The sequence below is a fragment of the Lithobates pipiens genome, unplaced genomic scaffold (assembly GCF_037356315.1).
Source record: "Lithobates pipiens isolate NorthernLeopardFrog02 unplaced genomic scaffold, aLitPip1_a1.2 Scaffold_13, whole genome shotgun sequence".
In the NCBI taxonomy this organism is placed as follows: domain Eukaryota; kingdom Metazoa; phylum Chordata; class Amphibia; order Anura; family Ranidae; genus Lithobates; species Lithobates pipiens.
The window spans coordinates 62,150,599-62,171,548 of NW_027507718.1; the positions used below are offsets into that span (position 1 = coordinate 62,150,599).

Below are 20,950 nucleotides of genomic sequence, written 5' to 3' on the forward strand. Positions count from 1 at the left end.
CAAATGGGACACAGATGGCAAAAAGAAACTGACAGGGGTTATAACCCTCCATTACTCTCTGGAAAATGAAAAAAAGAGTTTGACGCCAAGTAGAACTAAGGAAAACACATTTCATTTATTTTTGGATAAAGTAAGAGAGGGTTACAACCCCTGTTATTAAAAAAAATAATAATAATAATATCTGCATCCTATTGCAGATATTTCTCTTCACTTCCTGTCCCATAGCCAAACAGGAAGTTAGGGGAAATCCCTCTAAAGTGGGGAAATCCAATGGGGCCCCCTAGGTCATCAGAACTAGTGTCCCCATTGGAAGATTTCTAATCTATTACTATTCTGGGAACAATCCCAACATTTGTGAATTTTGTTTAACTTTGAATGATAATGGTAAGTAAACAGGACAAATAGAAATGGGGGTTCTCCCTGATGGGGGCACAGGCAGCAATAAAAACGATACTAATCAATCTCTACAACTAAAACTTTTGCCTTTAGTTATACTTTAATGTAGCTACACTAATCTGTGTGCTGAGTCTGCAGCTTCCTGAACTAAAGGAGAGCTGAGGAGGGAATGGGACTGAGCACTGCAGTGACAACAAGGAAGTGGCCTTTACATAATAGGACAGAGGATGGAGGCGTGCAGTCCCAGCGGACACCAGCAGGGGGAGCAGCCTGAAAGACGTCCTTGGCTCGCACACAGTATGAATGAAGGAGCCGGAGGTATGGCATGCGTCTCACTCGGTGCGGGGGATCATCCGCTGCTGGAGTTTCCGTCCCGTCCTCATCACTGACATCTCCTGTCCGTACTTTCACTTTGGACTGGAGGGATCGTCACCCATGGAGCGGAGGTCATGTGATCAGAGGTAGGAAACTTCATGGAGTAGCCGCCTAGTCCTGATATCACCTTCCTACAGGACGATGGGACGGATCTACACTGCGCTCAGGAGGACCTACCGGGACACTACTACACATCTCATCCTCACTACTAGGCACTACTTATCACTCCACACACAGGACTCGCACTTATCACTCTACCCCATCTAAAAAAAGGACAGTTCCACAGATCTCCACCCATAATATTAGGACTTTATTCGTTTACTCCACCCATAATAACAGGATTGTGTAAGTTTACTCCACCCATAATATCAGGACTGTGTACGTTTACTCCTTCTATAATATCAGGACTGTGTAAGTTTACACCACCCATAATATCAGGACTGTGTAAGTTTACTCCACCCATAATATCAGGACTGTGTAAGTTTACTCCACCCATAATATCGGGACTGTGTAAGTTTACTCCACCTATAATATCGGGGCTGTGTAAGTTTACTCCACCTATAATATCGGGGCTGTGTAAGTTTACTCCACCTATAATATCAGGGCTGTGTAAGTTTACTCCACCTATAATGTCTGGACTGTGTAAGTTTACTTTACCCCACCCATAATATTAGGACTTCGGTCTATTTATTGGAACAGTTTGTTCTGTCCATAATAGGACATTTTTAGTGTACTCCACCTGTAATATTAGGAGGTTGGGATCATAGATGTTGATAATGTGGGCCATGTCCTGTGCTCAGCAGCTTCTTAGTAGGGAAGTGATGTTACAATGTGCAGGTCAGTAGTAGTAGTAGTAATCAGAATGACGAGTGCGGTGTGAGGTCCAGATGTTTGGGTGAGATGTGAGGATTCCATAGGGAATGGGAGGGCCTTGTCACCCATGTATTGTACTGGACAGTGGAGGGCTCCCATAGCTGGTGGTGGAGGCTGCCAAGGATGTGTAGGGTGGGGAATGTGCACACTCTGCACTGCTCATCGTTTTCTGCTGTTGTGAAAATTCAGATCCCCAGAAAATACGTTTTCTGCATTGTCTGTTCTGTTCGGGGACATCTAAACTTGGCAGGTCCTACCACTGACATACTGGAGTCATTCAGAGGTCACCTGACATAAATGGCCAGTTTTGTCATCGTTTATGGGCCAGCTGCAAGGACGGGCAATTACAAATTTGACCTTAAGTCCAAATAATGGAAAAACAATGTCAAGGTTTTTTTTTTTTTTTTTTTTTGTTAAAGCCAGACAGGGTACGTTTTTATTGCTAAAGACAAAAAATGTCCAGCACACCAATTTAATAGGTGACTGTTGGGGGTGGTATTGTGTCATGTGACCTGTGGTATCCTCTTTTGCTTTATCATGTTTTTCTTTTCTTTTATCGCAAACCTGCAACAGGTTTTCAGAAAACACCAAGAGACAAGATTTCGTTGGTACCTCAAAACTCCCAAATTGATAATACAAATTTCATAGTTTTATTTAAACATACATGATTAAAAACAGAATGATCATGTGGTCACAATACAAAAGTTGGCTGTCTCTACATGTTTCTCCATAATCGCGGCTTCTTCTGGAGCTTTTGTAGGACCTTTTATACAATGTCGCTAAAAAAAGAATGGCGAGGCCTGTTCTGAGTGGAACCTGTCCTGTATGGTCTTGGCCATCGTGCTGCAGCTCAGTTTCAGGGTCTTGGCTATCTTCTTATAGCCATCAGGGGTGCTCAACCTGTGGCTCTCCAGCTGTTGCAAAACTACAAGTCCCATCATGCCTCTGCCTCTGGGTGTCATGCTTGTGGCTGTCGGAGTCTTGCTATGCCTCATGGAACTTGTAGTTTCGCAACAGCTAGAGAGCCACAGGTTGAGCACCCCTGGCCTAGGTGATGGTGAACCTTGGCACCCCAGATGTTTTGGAACTACATTTCCCATGATGCTCATGCACTTTGCAGTGTAGTTGAGCGTCATGGGAAATGTAGTTCCAAAAAATATGAGGTGACAAGGTTCACCATCACTGGACTAGGCCATCTTTATGTAGAGCAACAATTCTTTTTTTTTTTTCAGATCCTCAGAGAGTTATTTGCCATAAGATGCCATGTTGAACTTCAAGTGACCAAAATTGTGCCATGTTTGGGGTGCCATTCAAGATTAATGGCACCCAAACACACACCACAGGATGTGACGTGCGTTTGTGTGGCATTGATCTCACACGTCAAGCCAAACATGTCCCGATTTTCATGATTCTAAATTTCCGATATGCGAACGAGGCCTTAGGCCCCATGCACACCTCAGCAGTTTGTAGCTTGAAGCTCCAGAATGCTGGAAGAGAAAAAAAAAAACGGTTATTTTCTATGAAATTGGTTCACATTTCTGCTACAAGTTGCCTGAAACTTAGTTTTGTAGCTCGGATCGGGTAGATTGGTGCATTTTTTAATTTTTTTTGTTCTATAGAAATACATGAAAATGCTCGATTCAAGTGTTTTTTGAGCATTTTAAATCACATGCTTGAGCATTTTTTTTTTTTCTTTTTGCTCAAATGCAAAAATTTTATGTAAATAAAGAAATGTAAATAAAAATAAATCCCCAACTAATATTAATCCGCAACCCCAATATTAACTCCTAATCTTAAACCCTAACCTAATCATTAAATAAGTAAATAGAGTATTAATAAATGAATCCCTAACCCCTTACCCCAAAAAAATATAATAATAAAAAAAATCTGAAAAACATGGCAACAAATGACAGATATATCTATGTGGTGTATGTATGTGTGTGTGTGTATATATATATATATATATATATATATATATATATATATATATATATAATAATATATTATATTATAATATTTTTTTTTCCTCTATTGGCTAATTTTAAAACCGCCAAAGCTGAAAATCGCTTATAAACACAACACTCAGGTGTGAATTCAGCCTGATGCCTCCCTCCTCGGTAAATTCCAAGGGAAAGGGGTTTAATAAAGCTATTCTAAAACTTTTTTGTCAGTGTGGGCCCACTTTAAATCAGCCGGTGTCTACTTCAGGAAAGCCTTGCAGCAGTTTTGCAAAGCTTGTCTGTGTGAGTGGCCAGTGTTAAGAACGGGGCATTTTGTGCTAGAAAGCCGTCATGAATGTGGCCACACAGGATTCCCTTGTGGTTAGGAATGCAGAGGCTGCGGGCATCACATCAACTGATCACGGACACCTGGCCCCATTCAGCTGCTGACCAGGAGATTCCCCAGCTGATAGCTGGAAGACAGGAATGCTGGTGACGTTGTTACCCAAAAATAGCAATGGTCATTATTTGGACCAGGTTTGACATTACCAGCCGCCTCTCTGCCCCTTTGTTTACTTTCAGTTGTTGGTCAGGGAATCCCCCATCTTGACATTGGTCAATGGTTGCTCTGATGCCCCCCCTTCAGAGCAAATGGGGTTAATTTACGAAAGGCAAATCCACTTTTCACTGAAAGTGCGCTTGGAAATGCAGTCGCTAAATCAAAGGGGTAGATCTGAAATGAAGGGAAGCTCTGCTGATTTTATCATCCAATCATGTGCAAGCTAAAATGCTGGTTTTTTTTTTTTGCTTTGTTTTTCCTTGTATGTCCCCCTCAGATCTCAAGTGATTTTACCTCCCAAGTGCACTTTTAGTGCAAAGTGTATTTGCCTTTAGTAAATGACCCCCACAGTCTCCTAGCTTTTTTAATCAAAAATGTTCCTTTTGCCTTTAGTATTTTTAATATATGCTGCCCATGGCCTAGGAGTAGTGCAGAGTATATGCATGGCATCTGTAGGATACCCAAGAGCTGAGATAATGTAGCTATGGAGTAGCATCATCACTGGCTATCCAGTGGCTGAACAAAGAAGGTGCATAGGCCAAGATGGCAGCGGTGATGGAGCAACGAAAGATCACAGCAGGGTCCTTATTGGAGCTAAACAAACTCAGAAGTTTGCGGTAATATGCAAGTACTCCTGCTGGACTGCAAATCCTCAGTGCTGCTATAAAAAAACTTTCAAGGGTTCCATTTTAAAAGGTCGCCTTTTATAGAATAGGTTTATATTTCTTGCTGTATGCCGATACAAGTGCTCATGTGCATAAAGCCCCTTTCACGTGAGGTGGATTCTATTGCAATCAGATCTGTGAGCTGATCAGAGCAGAGTGGGTGGATGACCCATCCGTGTCTGCTCAGTTTCTGAAGAGCGGACATTGACCGAGCCCAGACTCTGCTGTCTGTTTACAGCTGGTTACCTCAGATTCACTCAGCCCAAAGGGAAAAAAGACCTCTTGCAATTTTTTTGGGGACGTGGAGGTAAACGGACACCAGTCCATTTACACTTGCCTCTCCATTGGAATGTATCGACTTTTCCGATTGGGGCCCCGTGCTGAAAAGCTGACAGGCGCACCTGATCAGAACACCCATGTGAAATATTGTTTTAGTCCAGTCAATTTTGCTTTTATTTTCATTATATTGTATGATAATTTGTGACAGGAAGGGCTTTAGGAGATGAACTCGAGACAATTTCACTTATAGTTGGCGATTCTCTGTTGCTTTTTTGCTTTTTGTATAGGCCGTTTTTTTTTTTTTTTTTTGCCGTAGTTCCTTTGGGGGGGATTCCCCTTCACTTCCTGTTCTGATAGTAGCAGGAAGGCTCTTCAACATGAGGGGAAATGCGTTCTCGGACAGTTTTCTCCTCACCTCCTGTTGAAGTGACAGCTGAAAAATGTTGGCTCTTATTACTTTGCATCTTCATGACAAATAAAGGTCTTCATGATAAATAGACCCCAACAGGAGGACACCTAGCGACGCCGCGCTCCCACACAAATACAGCAATAAACGTTACCACCCTCTATCCAAATGAATTTGTGGCTCTTTTTAGGACTTGTTGGCATCAGCGAGCTGCACTAATCACACCGCAATTGTCGCGCACGGGGGATTGCACTGTTTCCTTTATTCCACAGAACTTGAATGAAATCTCACGTGAGACATTTCAATATAGTTTTTTTTTTAAAGCAGTGGCACTGTGATGCTGCGGTTTACATTGCAACCTTCTGTGCTGAAAATTGTCCTGCGTTCTGTAATTTTTTTTCGAGCAATGCTGTGATGCAGACTGACACCATGGGAAACAAGGTATTTTGCTTTGTTTATGCTTTGGGGCGGCACTGGAAATAACAGCCAGCATAGTTGCAAGGCATCTTGTGTGAATGAGCCCTTAATGATACACTTAATAAACCATTAAAAATCAAGCTCCCATTCTCGGCATTGCAATCAGTTAAAGCGGGAGTCCACCGGGACTCCGCATTTTTTTTTTTTTTTTTTTTTTTAAAAGCCAGCAGCTACAAATACTGCAGCTGCTGACTTTTAAAATAGTGACACTTACCTGTCCAGCGCACCCGCGATGTCGGCACCCGAAGCCGATCCTCTAGGTCGCCTGTCGGGTCCTGCCGCCGCCATCTTGGGTATGGGAATCAGGAAATGGAGCCTTTCGGCTTCATTTCCCGGTTCCCTACTGCGCATGCGCGAATCGCGCTGCGCAATAAGGACGCTCCCCGCTGCCTCTGGGATCTGTGTGTTTCCCAGCAGGCAGCGGGGCACTTGCGGGAAGGGGCGGGCACTTGCGGAAAGGGGCATACGTTACGCCCCTTTCCGCAGAGAGCTATCCCGGAAGTGGGTGCAGTTACCTGGATTATCCAGGTAACTGCACCCCCCTCCCCCCTGAAAGGTGCCGATTGTGGCACCGGAGGGGGGGAGGGTTCTGATGAGCGGAGGTCCACTTTAGGGTGGACCTCCGCTTTAACGTGTCTCCATATGGCCGCATGGATATTTGAATAAGCTGCTTTACACACTAAAAAGAGTATAGCTATTGTTTGTGGCAGCACACCGAAATGCAGGCTGTGCTCCACATACGTTTGTCAGCAAAGTGTGTTGGGGTGGCTCCACATTGCTTCAACAAGTAAAGTGTGTTACTCAAAAGGTAGTAGTGTAAGCCCTTGTACACACAGTTGGACATTCCAAAGGAAAATGTCCGATCGGACCGTGTTGTTGGATAATCCGATCGTGTGTGGGCTCCATCAGACTGTTTCCATCGGAATATCCGACCGACAACGTTTTTTTTTTTTTTTAGAGCTGGGCTACAAAATTTTCCGACAACATGATCCGTTCGGAATTTGTCCGATCGCTTTGTGGAGAATTCCGATCGGACAAAGTGCCACGCATGCTCAGATGAAATTCCTAGACCAAAGCTATTGGCTACTAGCCTGAACGTAGTCCCGCGGTAACTAACGTCATCACGTTATGAATGATTAGATTTCCCGACAACTTTGTATGACCGTGTGTATACAACACCAGTTTTGGACAAAATCTGACGGATTTTGTTGTCGGAATGTCCGACCGTGTGTACAAGGGCTAAGAGGTGGTTCACACGGGCCACAACCTGAAAGTTGGCACTCGAGGCAAATTCAGGGAATTCCTGGGTAATCTTCCTGTAATGTCGGATCCAAATCACATCAATAAGATAAGGATCTGACTTGGAGGCAACTTCCATTTAAATCTATGCGTACAAGTCGACTAGAAGTCACCTTTGAAGTAGTACAAGAACCTTTTCCGAAGTTGGAGCAACTTCAGTAGTGTACATTAAGACGACTCTAATTCACTTCAGTGGAATTTCTTATGTCCAGCGACTTGGGGCGCCTTGAGGTCTGAAAAGTCTGATCCCAAGTCGCTGTAGTGTGAACCGGCACTAAATTATCCTAAAAGGACACATTCTACCCAAGTATAGTTAGAATAGTATACAGGATTTATTATACAGGGATTTTATACAGTGGGGAGAATTATTTGACCACCTACAGATTTTGTATATTTGCCCACTTGCAAAGAAATGAAGGGTCTATCATTTTTATCATAGGTGTATTTTAAATGATAGAGACAGAATATCAACCAAAAATCCAGATAAACACATGATCTAATGTTATAAATGAAGTTGCAGTTCAGTGAGTAAAATAAGTATTGGATCCCCAAGCAAAACATGACTTGGTACTTGGTGATGAAACCCTTGTTGGCAAACAGAGGTAAGACGTTTCTGGGAGTTAGTGACCAGGTTTCCACACATCCCAGGAAGGATTTTAGTCCACTCTTTACAGATCTTCTCTAAATTCTTAAGGTTTTTTGGCTGTCACTTGGCAACTTGAAGTTTCAGCTCCCTCCATAAATTTTCTATAGGATTAAGGTCTGGACACCGGCTAGGCCACTCCAAGACCTTAATGTGCCTTGTCATGCTGGAAGATTCATCCAGGACCCATCTTCAGTGTTCTGGCTGAAGGCTCTCATCCAAGATTTTACAATACCCTCAATGTGGCAAAGTCGGCCTGTACCTTTATCAGAGAAACAGCCCCAAAGAATAATGTTTCCACCTTCGCGCTTGACTGTAGCGATAGTGATCTTCAGGTCATAGTCAGCATTTTTCTTCCTCCAAACACGGCGAGTCGAGTTAATGCCAAATAGCTAAATTTTGGTCTTATCTGACCACAGCACTTTCACCCAATTCTTCTCTGAATCATTTAGATGTTCATTGGCAATTTTAGACAGGCCTGTACATGTGCCTTCTTGAAAAGGGGGACCTTGCGGGGGCTGTAGGATTTCAATCCATGGTGGTGTATTGTGTTACCAATGGTTTGTTTGGCGACTGTGGTCCCAACTGCCTTGAGAGCCATTTATAAGCTCCTCTCTTGTAGTTCTGGGCTGATTCCCTCACTTTTTCTCACCATCCCTGTCCCATGAGGTGAAATCTTGCATGGAGCTCCAGACTGAGGGTGATTGATGGTTATTTTGTATTTCTTCCATTTGCGAGTAATCCTCTCCAACAGTCTCCTTCTCACCAAGCTTCTTGCTGATGGTCTCGTAGCCCATTCTTGCCTTGTGCAGGCCTATATTCGTGTCCCAGATATCCTTTGACAGTTCTTTGGTCTTGTCCATGATGGCAAGGTTTGAATGGAAGAAAAAGATTCTGTGGACAGTTGTCGTTAGGAGCACCTTCTTAAATTGTCCAGACTATTAGGCCAGTTTCAGACCTACAGATCAGTTTTTTTCCTCCTCCGCTTGCTCAGCGGGGATCGCTCCGTTGATCCCCACTGAGCCGGCAGATGACAAGTCCGCCTCTGCACTCTGTGCAGGGATGGACCTGTCAGAGCTCCGCTCTCCCCTATGGGGGGATTGGATGATTACGACCCGTCTGTTTTTTCATCTGATACAATCCGCTAGACGGAAAAATAGGGTTTGCATCCGTCTGGATTTTGCGGATCGGATGTCAGCGGACATGCACCGCTGACATCCAACGCTCCATAGACGTGCATGGTGCGCCCATTCAGATCCACCTGAAAAAAACTGACAGATGGATCTGAATGGTCCGCACATGTGAAAGGGGCCTTATGTGTACCACATGGGCACATACTGGAGCTAGAATTATTGTTCGTTGGTAGGGGATCAAATACTTTTTTCTGCTCACTGAACTGCAACTCAATTTTAAACATTTTGTATCATGTTTTTTTTTCTGGATTTTTGATTGATATATTATTTCTAGCATTTAAAATGGTCCTATAATAAAAACAATAGACCCTGCATTTTTTGGGATGGGAGAGGATGGGAGAGGCTCAGAAGTCCTGGAGGTGAGCATGAGAAGAGGATAAAGGGTATACTGATTGTGGACAGTATTTCTATTGCTCCTGAGCTAAAAACTTACCGTAATCCAATATCCTTTGGATAAATAAATAGGACTTTATTTATCAAAAAGTGAGGAGAAATATTTCCTATTGCACATAGGAGTTACTTGGATTGCATGGAGGAATGTGATGGAGTATATACAGTGAGTACGAATGGCGTGTACACACGAGCAGAATGTCTGACAGGAGCTTTTCATCGTATATTCCGATCGTGTGCATGCCCAATCAGACTTTTTACATCAAATTCTGATGGACCTAGAAATAGAAATAGAACATGTTCTAAATATTTCCGACAGAACCAATTCCTATCAGGAAAACCGCTCATCTGTATTCTGTTCTGACGGACCAAAAACGATGCATGTTCTGAAGCAAGTACGAGACGGAAGCTATTGGCTACTGGTTATTGAACTTCCATTTTCTAGTCCCGTCGTAAGTGTTGTATGTCATCAGGTTCTAGACAATCTGACTTTGGTGTGATCACGTGTACGCAAGACAGTTTTAGTGGAATTCCGTTCGGAAAAAACCTTCAGAGTTTATTCCGACTGGAAAACTGGTCGTGTGTACAGGGCATAAGAGTTCTTCCTTCAGACAGGATAGGAAGGGGAACCCATTTGTACATTTTAGGCTTTCATGGTCCCTTTTTTTTCCCACAGTCTGAGATCTGTATCATTCATTAATGGATAGTTTGTTAGAAAGTGGAAGTGAAACTATACAAGTGTGCTGAGTCTACATTTTCTATGGGTGGGGATTTTTTACTGACGTATATTCATTAGAGTTCAGAATACTGAATTCCAGGCTTTGCTTGAATGTAGCCTGCCTAGGGTTTAAACATGGTGTGTCTGCTCCTCAGAAGGTACTAGGGTGAGTCTTATTCTTCTATTTATGTATATGTGCGTTCAGTGAATGGGCAGACCTCATTGTTTTCAGCACAACTTTCCAGAGGTCACACAGACTTGCACTGACACAGCTGAATGCGGGTCCGGAAAGCAAATCAAAAGAATATTCTGAGGGCATGCATCAGCTTGAGTTTGGAAATGAAGCATAGAACCCTTGCAGACAGGTCTGTACAGTGCCTGTAGGCTGTCTTTACTCCGTAGTAAATGGAACCAAATGCTACTACAGCTAGGGCCTTTCTATGCCTTGGTGTGTGTATGAATTCAGACAAAAATTCAGACCTGAACCAGTGCACAGAAATGCATCGGACCCCAGGCATGAAACTGCGGCTGCACCTATGTGAACCCTGCATGAAACTAGGCTGCCTCCTTACATCAGGCTTTGGGCACCGTATCTGCAAAAACAGGGAAAGGAAGAGGGACGCCAAGCAGCCATATAGTGTAGTATGCCAATTTTATTAAATGAACATGTAAAAACAATCATGAATGCACTCACAAATGGAGAGTCATGAGCACGGGACTGTGGGGAGAATTCTAAACAGTGAATCCACAGCATGGCACTGTAGGGGAGAGGTGCTGCCACTACAGAGATTTGCTGAAGCCGCCATGGATAATCCAAAACTTTACACAGGATCGCCGCGAAACCCTCTTCCTGCTTGTGTCTGATTGCATAGGCTGCTGGGATACACGTTTTGCAACACACTTCATCCTACAGTGGTGTAGTAGTTAGCACTCTCACCTAGCAGTAAGGGTTCAAATCCCAACCACGACACTGCCTGCTTGGAGTTTGAATGTTCTCCCTGTGCCTGTGTGGGTTTCCTCCGGGTACTCCAGTTTCCTCCCACACTCCAAAGACATGCAGGTAGGTCAATTGGCTTCTGTCCAAATTTGACCTTAGTATATGAATGGGATTGTGGGCTCCTTGAGGGTAGGGACCAATGTGAGTATGCAATGTATACAGTGATGGGGACAATTGTAGACACTCACTCAGGTTGAATTAGATGGACTGGTGTCTTTATTCAACCTTAATAACTATGTAACGGGGATTAACCCTTGCTGGACCAAATCAAAGATACTGCTGTTTTATACCAAAAAACACAAACCATAATTGCAATATTAAAAAAACAAAAAACAAATCCCCCATACTATAAAACAAGTGGAGGAATAGTGAGGCAATAAAATGAAATAAAAAAATTCCTTACTGCCCTTTTTTTTTAAGGAATTAAAAGAAAAAATCTATCGTAAAAGCTTATACATACTGAATTCATATAAAATTTATAGATACTATAAAAATAGAACTATGTATTTTAATGTAATATAACTCCTATTATACATGGACAATAGACAGTGGGCACATAATATGAAATCATAGGATCTGAGTAGAACAAGAAGTCTAAAGTAACCAACGAACTGGAAATCCCAATAAAAATGAAATGGGTGAAGGATAGATGATAACTCGAAAGGGAACCTAAAAAGGATGTTAAATCTTCTTGTTTTCCCCATGACTCAGAATCCAGAAACGTCAGTGCAGCACTGGATGAAAGATGCAAGGGTCTGTCAGGAGTCCAGAAACTCATTGACCTTTTATACACACACACTAATTACAAGCAGACAGATCACAGGTGAGGATGGTCACCTTTTAATAGCCATTCAAATCCCTTTGTGTCCACAGTTATCAGGCCCAAATCACCAGGGTATATAAACCTTTGATCAGGGTAATTTGGGTAGTTTCTGTTATTATGATTCAAAAAGAGTAAACACAGTTCATTGATAATAAATGGCTTCAGCCAAACACTAACCATGAGTGAAAAACAAGTTTTTGTGTCATTTTATATTTTCTGAAAAATGGCCAATAAATCATAAATTCTGACATAATATGTATACTTATGTGCACAACTTTATGTTCACCTTGTAGCCTGGAGGACAGGTAGGTGGTAGGTGGTACAAAGCGGGATGAGCAGTCTTTCAGGCACAGATACCAAATACAGTGAGGTAGTGACAAACAGTGCAGTGTTTATTTGTGAAATAAAAGTATAATAAAAAAAACAAAATTTTTATTTTAAAGCGCACCTGTCCCCGTGTGATCGCACGCAGAAGCGAACGCATACATAAGTCCTGCCCACATATGAAAATGGTGTTCAAACCACACATGTGAGGTATCGATGCGAACGTTAGTGAGAGAAATAATTTTGTACCTAGACTTCCTCTGTAACTCAAAACATGTAACCAGTAAAAAAATTTCAAGCATCACCTATGGGGTTTTTTTAAGTACCGAACTTTGGCGCCATTCCACAAGCGCGTGCAATTTTGAAGCATGACATGTTAGGAATCGATTTACTCGGCGTAACTTCATCTTTCACAATATGCAAAAACATTGGGCTAACTTTACTGTTTTGTTTGTTTTTTAATCACTTTCAGACCGGACCAATTTTTTTCCCACAAATAGAGCTTTCTTTTGGTGGTATTTGATCACCCCTGCGGTTTTTATTTTTTGCGCTATAAACAAAAATAGAGCGACAATTTTGAAAAAAACGCATTATTTTTTACTTTTTGTTATAATAAATATCCCCCAAAAATATATAAACATTTTTTTTCCCTCAGTTTAGGCCGATACGTATTCTTCTATATATTTTTGGTAAAAAAAATCGCAATAAGCGATTATTGATTGGTTTGCGCAAAAGTTATAGCGTTTACAAAATAGGGATAGTTTTATAGCATTTTTATTAATAATTTTTTATTCTTTTTTTTTTTTTTTACTAGTAATGGTGGCGATCAGCGATATTTATTTTTTTTTTTTTTTTTTTTTTTTTTTTTTTTTTGTGACTGCAACATTGTGGGGGACCCATCGGACATTTTTGACACATTTTTGGGACCATTGTCATTTATACAGTAATCACTGCTATATAAATGCAGTGATTCCTGTGTAAATGACACTGGCAGTGAAAGGGTTAACCCGTGGGTGGCAGTGTAGGGGTTAAGTGTTCCTAGGGGAGTGTTACTAACTGTGGGGGGGTTGGGCTTTCATTTAGTGTACACTGATCTCTGCTCCAATCACATGGAGCAGAGATCAGCGTCACTAGTTGCTAGGCAGAATAGACGACAAATGTTGTTTACACAGCATCTGCTCTATTCGGCCGCTCCGTGAGACGATCGCGGGGATGCCCGCGGCGATCGAGTCCGCGGGTCCCGTGACCGGACTCACGGGGGTCCCGACCAGCGCGGGAGCGCGCCGCCGGCGGCGCACTCCCGATGGCAGGGCGGCATCGAATATTGGACGTACCTGTACGCCAATATGCCTGCCCGTGCCATTCTGTCGACGTACATCGTCGTGCGCTGGTCGGGAAGTGGTTAAAGCACAAAACTTTCTTTCCCAAAACAAGTGTTCGAAAAATTGCTGCGCAAATATTGTGGAAGATAAAAAGTTGCAACAACCGCCATTGTATTCTCTAGGGCCTTTGCTAAAAAAACATATATAATGTTTGGGGGTTCTATGTAATTTTCTAGCAAAAAATGATTTTTACATGTAGGAGAGAAATGTCAGAATTGGCCTGGGTGGCAGGTGGTTAATATCTTTTGCCAACCTTTTGCTCTCCTAGACAGAAGTTGTCTGAGGTTCCCAGGCCAAGAGCGCTGGCTTTCTGTCTCAAGTGAGCTTAATTTGGCCTGGGGGAGAGGACCAAGATCTGAACTGGACAATGGATCAGAGATCCCTGAATGTGCATGAAAGGAGCCTGGGAGACGTATAAACCTCCAACAGGACTTTTCCTGGCTCTCCCTGGAACGCTCTGCTACAACCTTTAGACCTACAAGACGTCAGATGTGCAAGCTCAGGATTTTTCTCCCTGGCAGAATGGAGAGGGAGAAGAAGTGATGAGCTGGGTATTCTTAAGCAAGACATACGTTATACAGTTTTCTTTCCTTCAACCACGGGTCAAAGGAAAGAGAATAGCTCAACTCCCTACCTTGTGCAGCATTACTGTACTCTGACAGCGGGAGGTTTCCCAGCCGTCAGAATACAATGATTACTGCAGGTAGCTACCAACAGCGAACGCAAGAAAAAAAAAACAGTAGACTGGTTGTTCAACCAGCCTGCCCATACACAGATTGAATATTGTCATGTTCCTGTTGAACCAACAGAATTTAGATCTGTCTATGGCTGGCCTTACCTTTAGTGGGAAAAATATTAATTAAAATGTTTTCTAACATAAGCAAACAATGTTCCCCCAGCACTGGCTGAATCGGTAAGGCCTCTTTCACATGGGCAACCAGAGGGCATTTTACCGCACCCCTAAAAGCTACCATACATCCGGCGGACATGCCGCAGCTCTGATGCTTTGTTTACGGGCCAAGCCAATTTAACTTAAATCTCTAATTGACAGGCAGCACCACCTGTCAAACTCGCCTATTGGACTGTGCTGCAACTGTGAGCCAAATGTTAGGATTGCTGTTGCAGCATGTTGTCTCTGTTCAGCAAAAAAAAAAAAAATGTCCTGGCATTCGCGAGCCATCAGGCATGCTTCCTGAATGCCTGACAGTGGCTATGTAGCTACTTTCTAGAAAGCAGTCCACTGCAGATCGCTTTTCAAATCTCAACTGGTTCAGCAGGGCCCTGTTAAGATTCTAACCATTGATTTGACTTTTGTACAACCAGCCTGTCAGATTTTACATGCGATTATTGCCAGCGGTTATAGCTGCTAGTGATAATCCTGATGTTCTGGCAGAGATGGCACCCAGAGTCAGTGTGGATGGGGGAATCTAGTGATTTTCTTGTAACCTGTGATTGCAAGAAAGAAAATGGCATAATCTATGACCTGCCTTAGCTTTCTTTATCTCTTGCTGGCTCTCCCTATTGTTTGTTCTGTCTCTTCCTTCCTCCTGCAATATGTATACTGTAAGGCCCCATGTACACTGCTGCTGCTAAACGGACATTCAGAGGCAGATGGACACTTTTTTTTTTTTTTTTTTGGAAGTGCCCCTGAACTCATTCAATGTTATCTTATGTGTACTTGTACACAGTTTACTGTCATTTATAGGCCTCTTTTTTTTTTTTTTTAAGGCAAAAAAAATGAGTTCAGATGCCGAAGTTTCCGACATTTCAGACGCCAAACACATCTAAATGCAGCTAAACGTGGTAACCCGTGTTTAGCCATGTTTCGTTTATAGGCATTTTTAGTTTTTGGCCATTAAAAAAAAAAAAAAAAAAATAGAAATGCTTCTAAACGCAAACGCAGCAAAATGATGTTTTAAATGTGGATTACTATCTGTCAAGTTAAATTGTTCAGGAGAGGTTGTAAAAATGTCCCGTGTACATGAGGCCTAACGTGCAATAAAAGTTTAGAAGGAAATTTGTGGCCTCCTTGTATTAGCCATAGCTGCAGACCCGTGAAGTCAGATGAAGAGATTCCATCATCAAAGTGCTAACGAGAAGTAGGAATCCAGCGGGTGAATCAATACTGCTGGCATGTTTAAAAAAAAAAAACAAAAAAAAAAAACCTGAGGTGGACTAACCTTTTTTAAGGTGTTCCATTTCCCATGACAAATATTGTAATATTGAGTATTTGAAAGACAAGTATTTACCGTACTTGGCAAAGGCAGTTTCTTCTGCTGCTGGTCTATAGATAAGGTTTATGGTCTGATTCCTGTTGCTCAACTTCTATAGGCTAAAAGTCCTTTTATCTGTGGAATGTTGCCTGGTCACAATACCAATAGCACAATGAAAGCAGAGGTCAGACATGTAAGCGATGAGGGATATTGAAGAACCTATACTAATGACAGCACAGCCTTCACATTGCAGTCTACGGTCACAAAAGCAGCTAAAGTACAAAGTATGTCAAAAGGCAAAAACTTCCATGTTGGAAATGGATAAGACTTATTTGTCTGTAAAGTATAGTGAAGGTCATTTGTCAGCCGACCCAAAGTCACTGAAGGAAGGTCCACCCTTCTTGCCCATAGTGGCCTGAGTTTGAGGGTCACAATGGCATTGTATTGTAGGCGAGGCTATATTTCAAGGTTTAAGGTCCAAAGCAGTCCTCATGTAAGAACAAGGTAATTTGCCTTATGTCCTAGTCCTTCAATTCACACCAATATTCAGTGTCCTCTGGAAAAAGTGTTGAATTTTTGTTAGAGGAAGTGAACCCATCAGGGTTTTCCTCTTTGTTTCCCTGCAAAGGTAAAGCATAATGGGCTACTATGCATCACATAGTAGCCCATTATGTGTCACTTACCTGACACAGGAGCCAGCGATGTCACCGTTGTCCCCTCTTCCACGGAGTGTCCATCTTCTTTCCGGGTATCGTGGCTCGGGCACTGTGATTGGCCAGAGCCTCGATGACATCACTCCCACGCATACACATGGGAGCCGCCACTAATTGTATATAGCCGTTGGCAGCGGCATGCGCCATAGACAGCGGTGCCTGTCTTTTTGCAAATATCTCCTAAACCGTGTAGGTTTAGGAGATATTTCTTGGACCTACAGGTAAACCTTAATCTAGGCTTACCTGTAGGTCAAAGTGGTCTGTAAGGGTTTACAACCACTTTAAGCTTGTTCTGGCACAGTGCATGTTAGAGTGTTACTAGGCCCAGAACCCTAAAATCAGTCTGTATATGTAGTAAAGCATGCTTGTTCTACTTACTGTGGAACCTTAGGGGTTAATCCTCTGCACTGTGTAAAAATGCAGTTTGAATCTGGCTTCTCTGATCCTCCCCTTCTTTCTTAGTCCCCAATCCATCTCCTGATAGTACAGACCCTTTGGGGGTGGGGACTCTGCACATGCACAGTTTGGTGTGTATTGCTAAAGCATTTTATTTTTTTTCTTGCGAGGGTACACGTGATCAACACAGGGCCAATCAGCACTGCCCAAACAAATTCAGGGGGTCATGCAACCTCATAGCATGGTCAGAGCAGAATGAAAACTCATCCTACAAGCTTTAACCAGACACTGAGAGAAGTCACACGACTGCTATATACTTATGTACTAAAATAATTGCATTTCCATGTTTTGTGTACTATGGGAGACCAGATTTTGCCTTTTATTTGGCCCTTGCGGCACAATGCCTTCCACTGACGCCAGCGATGGGGCACAATGCCTTCCACTGACGCAAGCGATGGCGCACAATGCCTTCCACTGACGCCAGCTGTTTACTCCCCCTAATACCAAAGATCGGGAATTGTATAATCGCACTGGGTCCAGACCTCCTAAAGTCTGAAGGACAGTAAACTGGCCCTTTATTTAGAAAGTTTGGAGACCCCTGATCTGGAATATTGTGCATATCTGGTCTGTGCAGCGGAAGTACACAGTGATACCTCGGTTCATGAACTTAAAATGTATGTTAACCCAAGAAAAAATAAACCTGTGTCCCCCTCTCTGCGCTGACCACGTAAATCAGAGCTGCTGAGCATCGTGGTCAGCGTACGTCCCTCCATCATCCACCGCTGTCCTCTCTGCTTTCCTCTCTCTCCCTCACCCCCTTCTTCCTGCCTGTCAACTCTGTGTCTGTGTCCCCACCCACCCCTGTCGGCCGCTATTAGTAAAAATAAAAATGTTATAATGTTCACTGACTGCCCCTCTGGTATAGACAGGCATACCACACTAATTTTTATTTATTTTTTAAACGAGGCTTGTAAATGGTGCTATCTTCAGGCCGGTCATGTGACTTGCGGACGGTTTGCATCTCCGATACAGGGCTTCTGCAGGAGGGGCTGACATGACCTCCCTGGCTGACGTCAGAGGGCGATCTTGGCCCCTCCTGCAGTAGCGATATGTTGGTGGTATTCAGTGGCCGCAAGTCACATGACCAGCCTGAAGATCACCCTAAAAAAATTTACAAGCATCATTTTTAGAAACTACTTACAGTGTGGTATGCCTCCCTATAATAGAGGGGCTGCCAGTAATTTTATAAATTTGACTTAACAATTTAATTCGTTCCACGAAATGAACCGAATTGGTTGCAAACTGAAGTAAATTTTCCCATAGGGTTCAATGTAAATCAGGTTAATCCGTTATGAACTTTTTTTTGAACCATAAAAATGTGAAACAGTACAGTATGAAGACCGAGAACACTAACCTTGCTTGAGACGGCTTCTGGCATGGAGCAAAAATTCTTGTCACCTGCAGTACCGCTTTGCACATTCTTGTCACCTGCAGTACCGCTCTGCACATTCTTGTCACCTGCAGTACCGCTCTGCACATTCTTGTCACCTGCAGTACCGCTCTGCACATTCTTGATACCTGCATTACCGCTCTGCACTCTCTCTTTTTTTTTTTTTTTCAATAACATGCTTGCTCTGAACAGTCTTGTCACCTTCATTGCTGCCCCACACTTTCTTCTTACCACCATGCTTGCTCTGAATTTTCTTTGGAGCCACACTGTATGTCCGGTACAGTACAATGTGATAAAAAGCTTTACAGCAAGTGTGCACAGGGATGTACAGTACTGTACAGCGGGGGTGCCCAACCTTTTGAAGAGCGAGGGTCACTTGAGCAACTTGGTAACTGGTCACGGGCCACAATGAGTGGAGCGGGTGGATGGCATGTCTGTGTCCGCTCTGCATTTGCAGAGTGGACACGGACGCAGCCCACTATACTTTTTAGCGATTGTATTGGAGGTAGAACACAAGTCTATGTCTGCCACTACTTAGAGTGAATGGAGGGTCCAGTTGGTCGGACTGACCGTGTGAAAGGGGTCCAAGGCTGCTTTCACACTGATACGCTGCAGTTTACACTTGTGCAACGCAGTGTACCTTTTGGCTTTCCTGCAGTTTGCAATAGACTTCTATTATATTCTGCAGGTTTGGTGCACTTTCAGAAAGCGCACCAAATTCACAGGTAATAATAGAAGTCTACGGCTCCGTGCACCTGCGGATCAGTTTGAAAGCAGCCCAGTAACCACTGCAGAAAAGATATGCCCGTATATGTACTGTGATTTTTGCAATAAACTGACCTTTAATAACAGTATTCTTTCAATTGTATCCCAGAGCAGGAGGTCGCGGGCCACTGGTTGGGCACCCCTGCTGTACAGTATGTGCTAAAAAGATCACCAAAAAGCTTCTCGATACTGTAAGTGTCTTCACAGTACACTTTCAGTGTCTCTCTGTGACCACGATCTCACCTACAGAAAGTCGCAACCACGTGTCAGAGCAGGGAAGATGGCTCGTGTTTGTGAACCAAAGCGGAGTTCGCGTACCGAGGCAAATTTTTGTGAATTCTTCTGTTTGTGAACAGAGTTGTTTGTGAATAGGCTGGCTCTATGTTGTATGTAGACCTATTTTGTACTTTATTGGTTAATGCTTCATATTTCCAGAACTGTGTAAGAGGCCCAATTTTTACGCTTCACAATGATAGGAAGAGCCGCCATCGAAGGATCAAAAAGCGATGTCGCTATAAACGCTTGGCCGCCACAAGCCAGTTATCCCTGTGGTAACTTTTGTGACCCCTCCTGCTTAAAACTCAAAAAGTCAGAAGGATCGTGAGGCCCCGCTAATAATTGCTACTGGACATTTCAGCTTATGTTGTTACAACTCTTAGCAATACATGAATCATTTTGGGGAAATGGCATACTATATTTTTATTACAAACAGTGGTGTTCTGAGCCGCCAAACACCCAGTTTACAAGTGATTATTTTATTCAGAGTTATCCTGATGGACGGTAGTTGTCATCACTTACTTTATTAGGATGGGAAATTAAAATCAAAGGGGTTTTCCAGCTATTCGTGAAAAAGCACACCACAAAATGAATGTGGTTAAAAAAAAAAAACTCCTAGAGCGTTTGAATACAAAGGGTGATCACAAAAACTCCAGGGGGTTTCCTCTTCATAGGTCATATCTGATTAGTTGCTATTTTTATAAACTTTTTATTGTGTTTTTCCTATATGGCCAATGTCTGGCTGCATGTCTCTGCGCATATCACCTCTGGATGCTTTGTGTTATCATGTCTACTACAGAGAGACTTCATTGGTAGATGGACGTGTCACTGCTACGCTTAAAGTGGTTGTAAAGTCAGTGTAGGATTACTGCCAGCCTCTCTGTTCTACCAAGCTATACTAAGTAGTGTAAATGCTTGTATAAAACTATGCCGCTAAATACCTTATTTCAGATAGTTTCTGTGCCGCCATGTGACCTCCGGCTGCTCTCCTCCCCCAATCTAAGAGCTAGAGCAGGATAGGCAGAGATCCCCCCCCCCCCGACATCAGCTGGGAGGTCACTTGACTGCTGTGCTGTCCGCTCAGTCCCTCCCACTGTAGTTCTTAGATTGGTGGAAGAGAGCGGCAGGAGGTCACGTGACTGCAAAGAGGCAATATGAAAGAAGGTATTTACCGGCATAATTTTAAACAAACATTTACACTGTGTATTATACCTTCATAGAATAGAGGAGCTGTCAGTAATCCTTCTCTGACTTTACTGCCAGCTACTAATAGCGTCAGGAGGGTAGGGGCAGGGAAGAGATTGTTCACACACAGAAGCTGACATGTAGGGGGAGAGAGGAGAGCAGTGGGATGATGGAGGCACGTAAACTGACAACGCTATCAGGGATCAGCAGCTA

The 20,950-nt window shown here is 43.0% G+C and overlaps 1 protein-coding gene across 3 annotated transcripts in view; it reads left to right on the forward strand.

Annotated features, from left to right (window-relative positions):
• Window positions 1-655: 655 nt before the first annotated feature.
• The window catches only part of MOB3B (MOB kinase activator 3B), a 118,995-nt gene continuing 98,700 nt past the window's right edge, over window positions 656-20,950 (forward strand). Inside the window, exon 1 of one of the 3 annotated variants that reach the window (XM_077475139.1) lies at window positions 656-857. The gene's annotated coding sequence lies outside the window, so the exon portion shown is untranslated. Of the gene's footprint in view, window positions 858-902; window positions 1,117-10,356; window positions 10,380-20,950 lie in introns of those variants that run through there. The other 2 variants (XM_077475140.1, XM_077475141.1) reach the window with 2 other exon arrangements.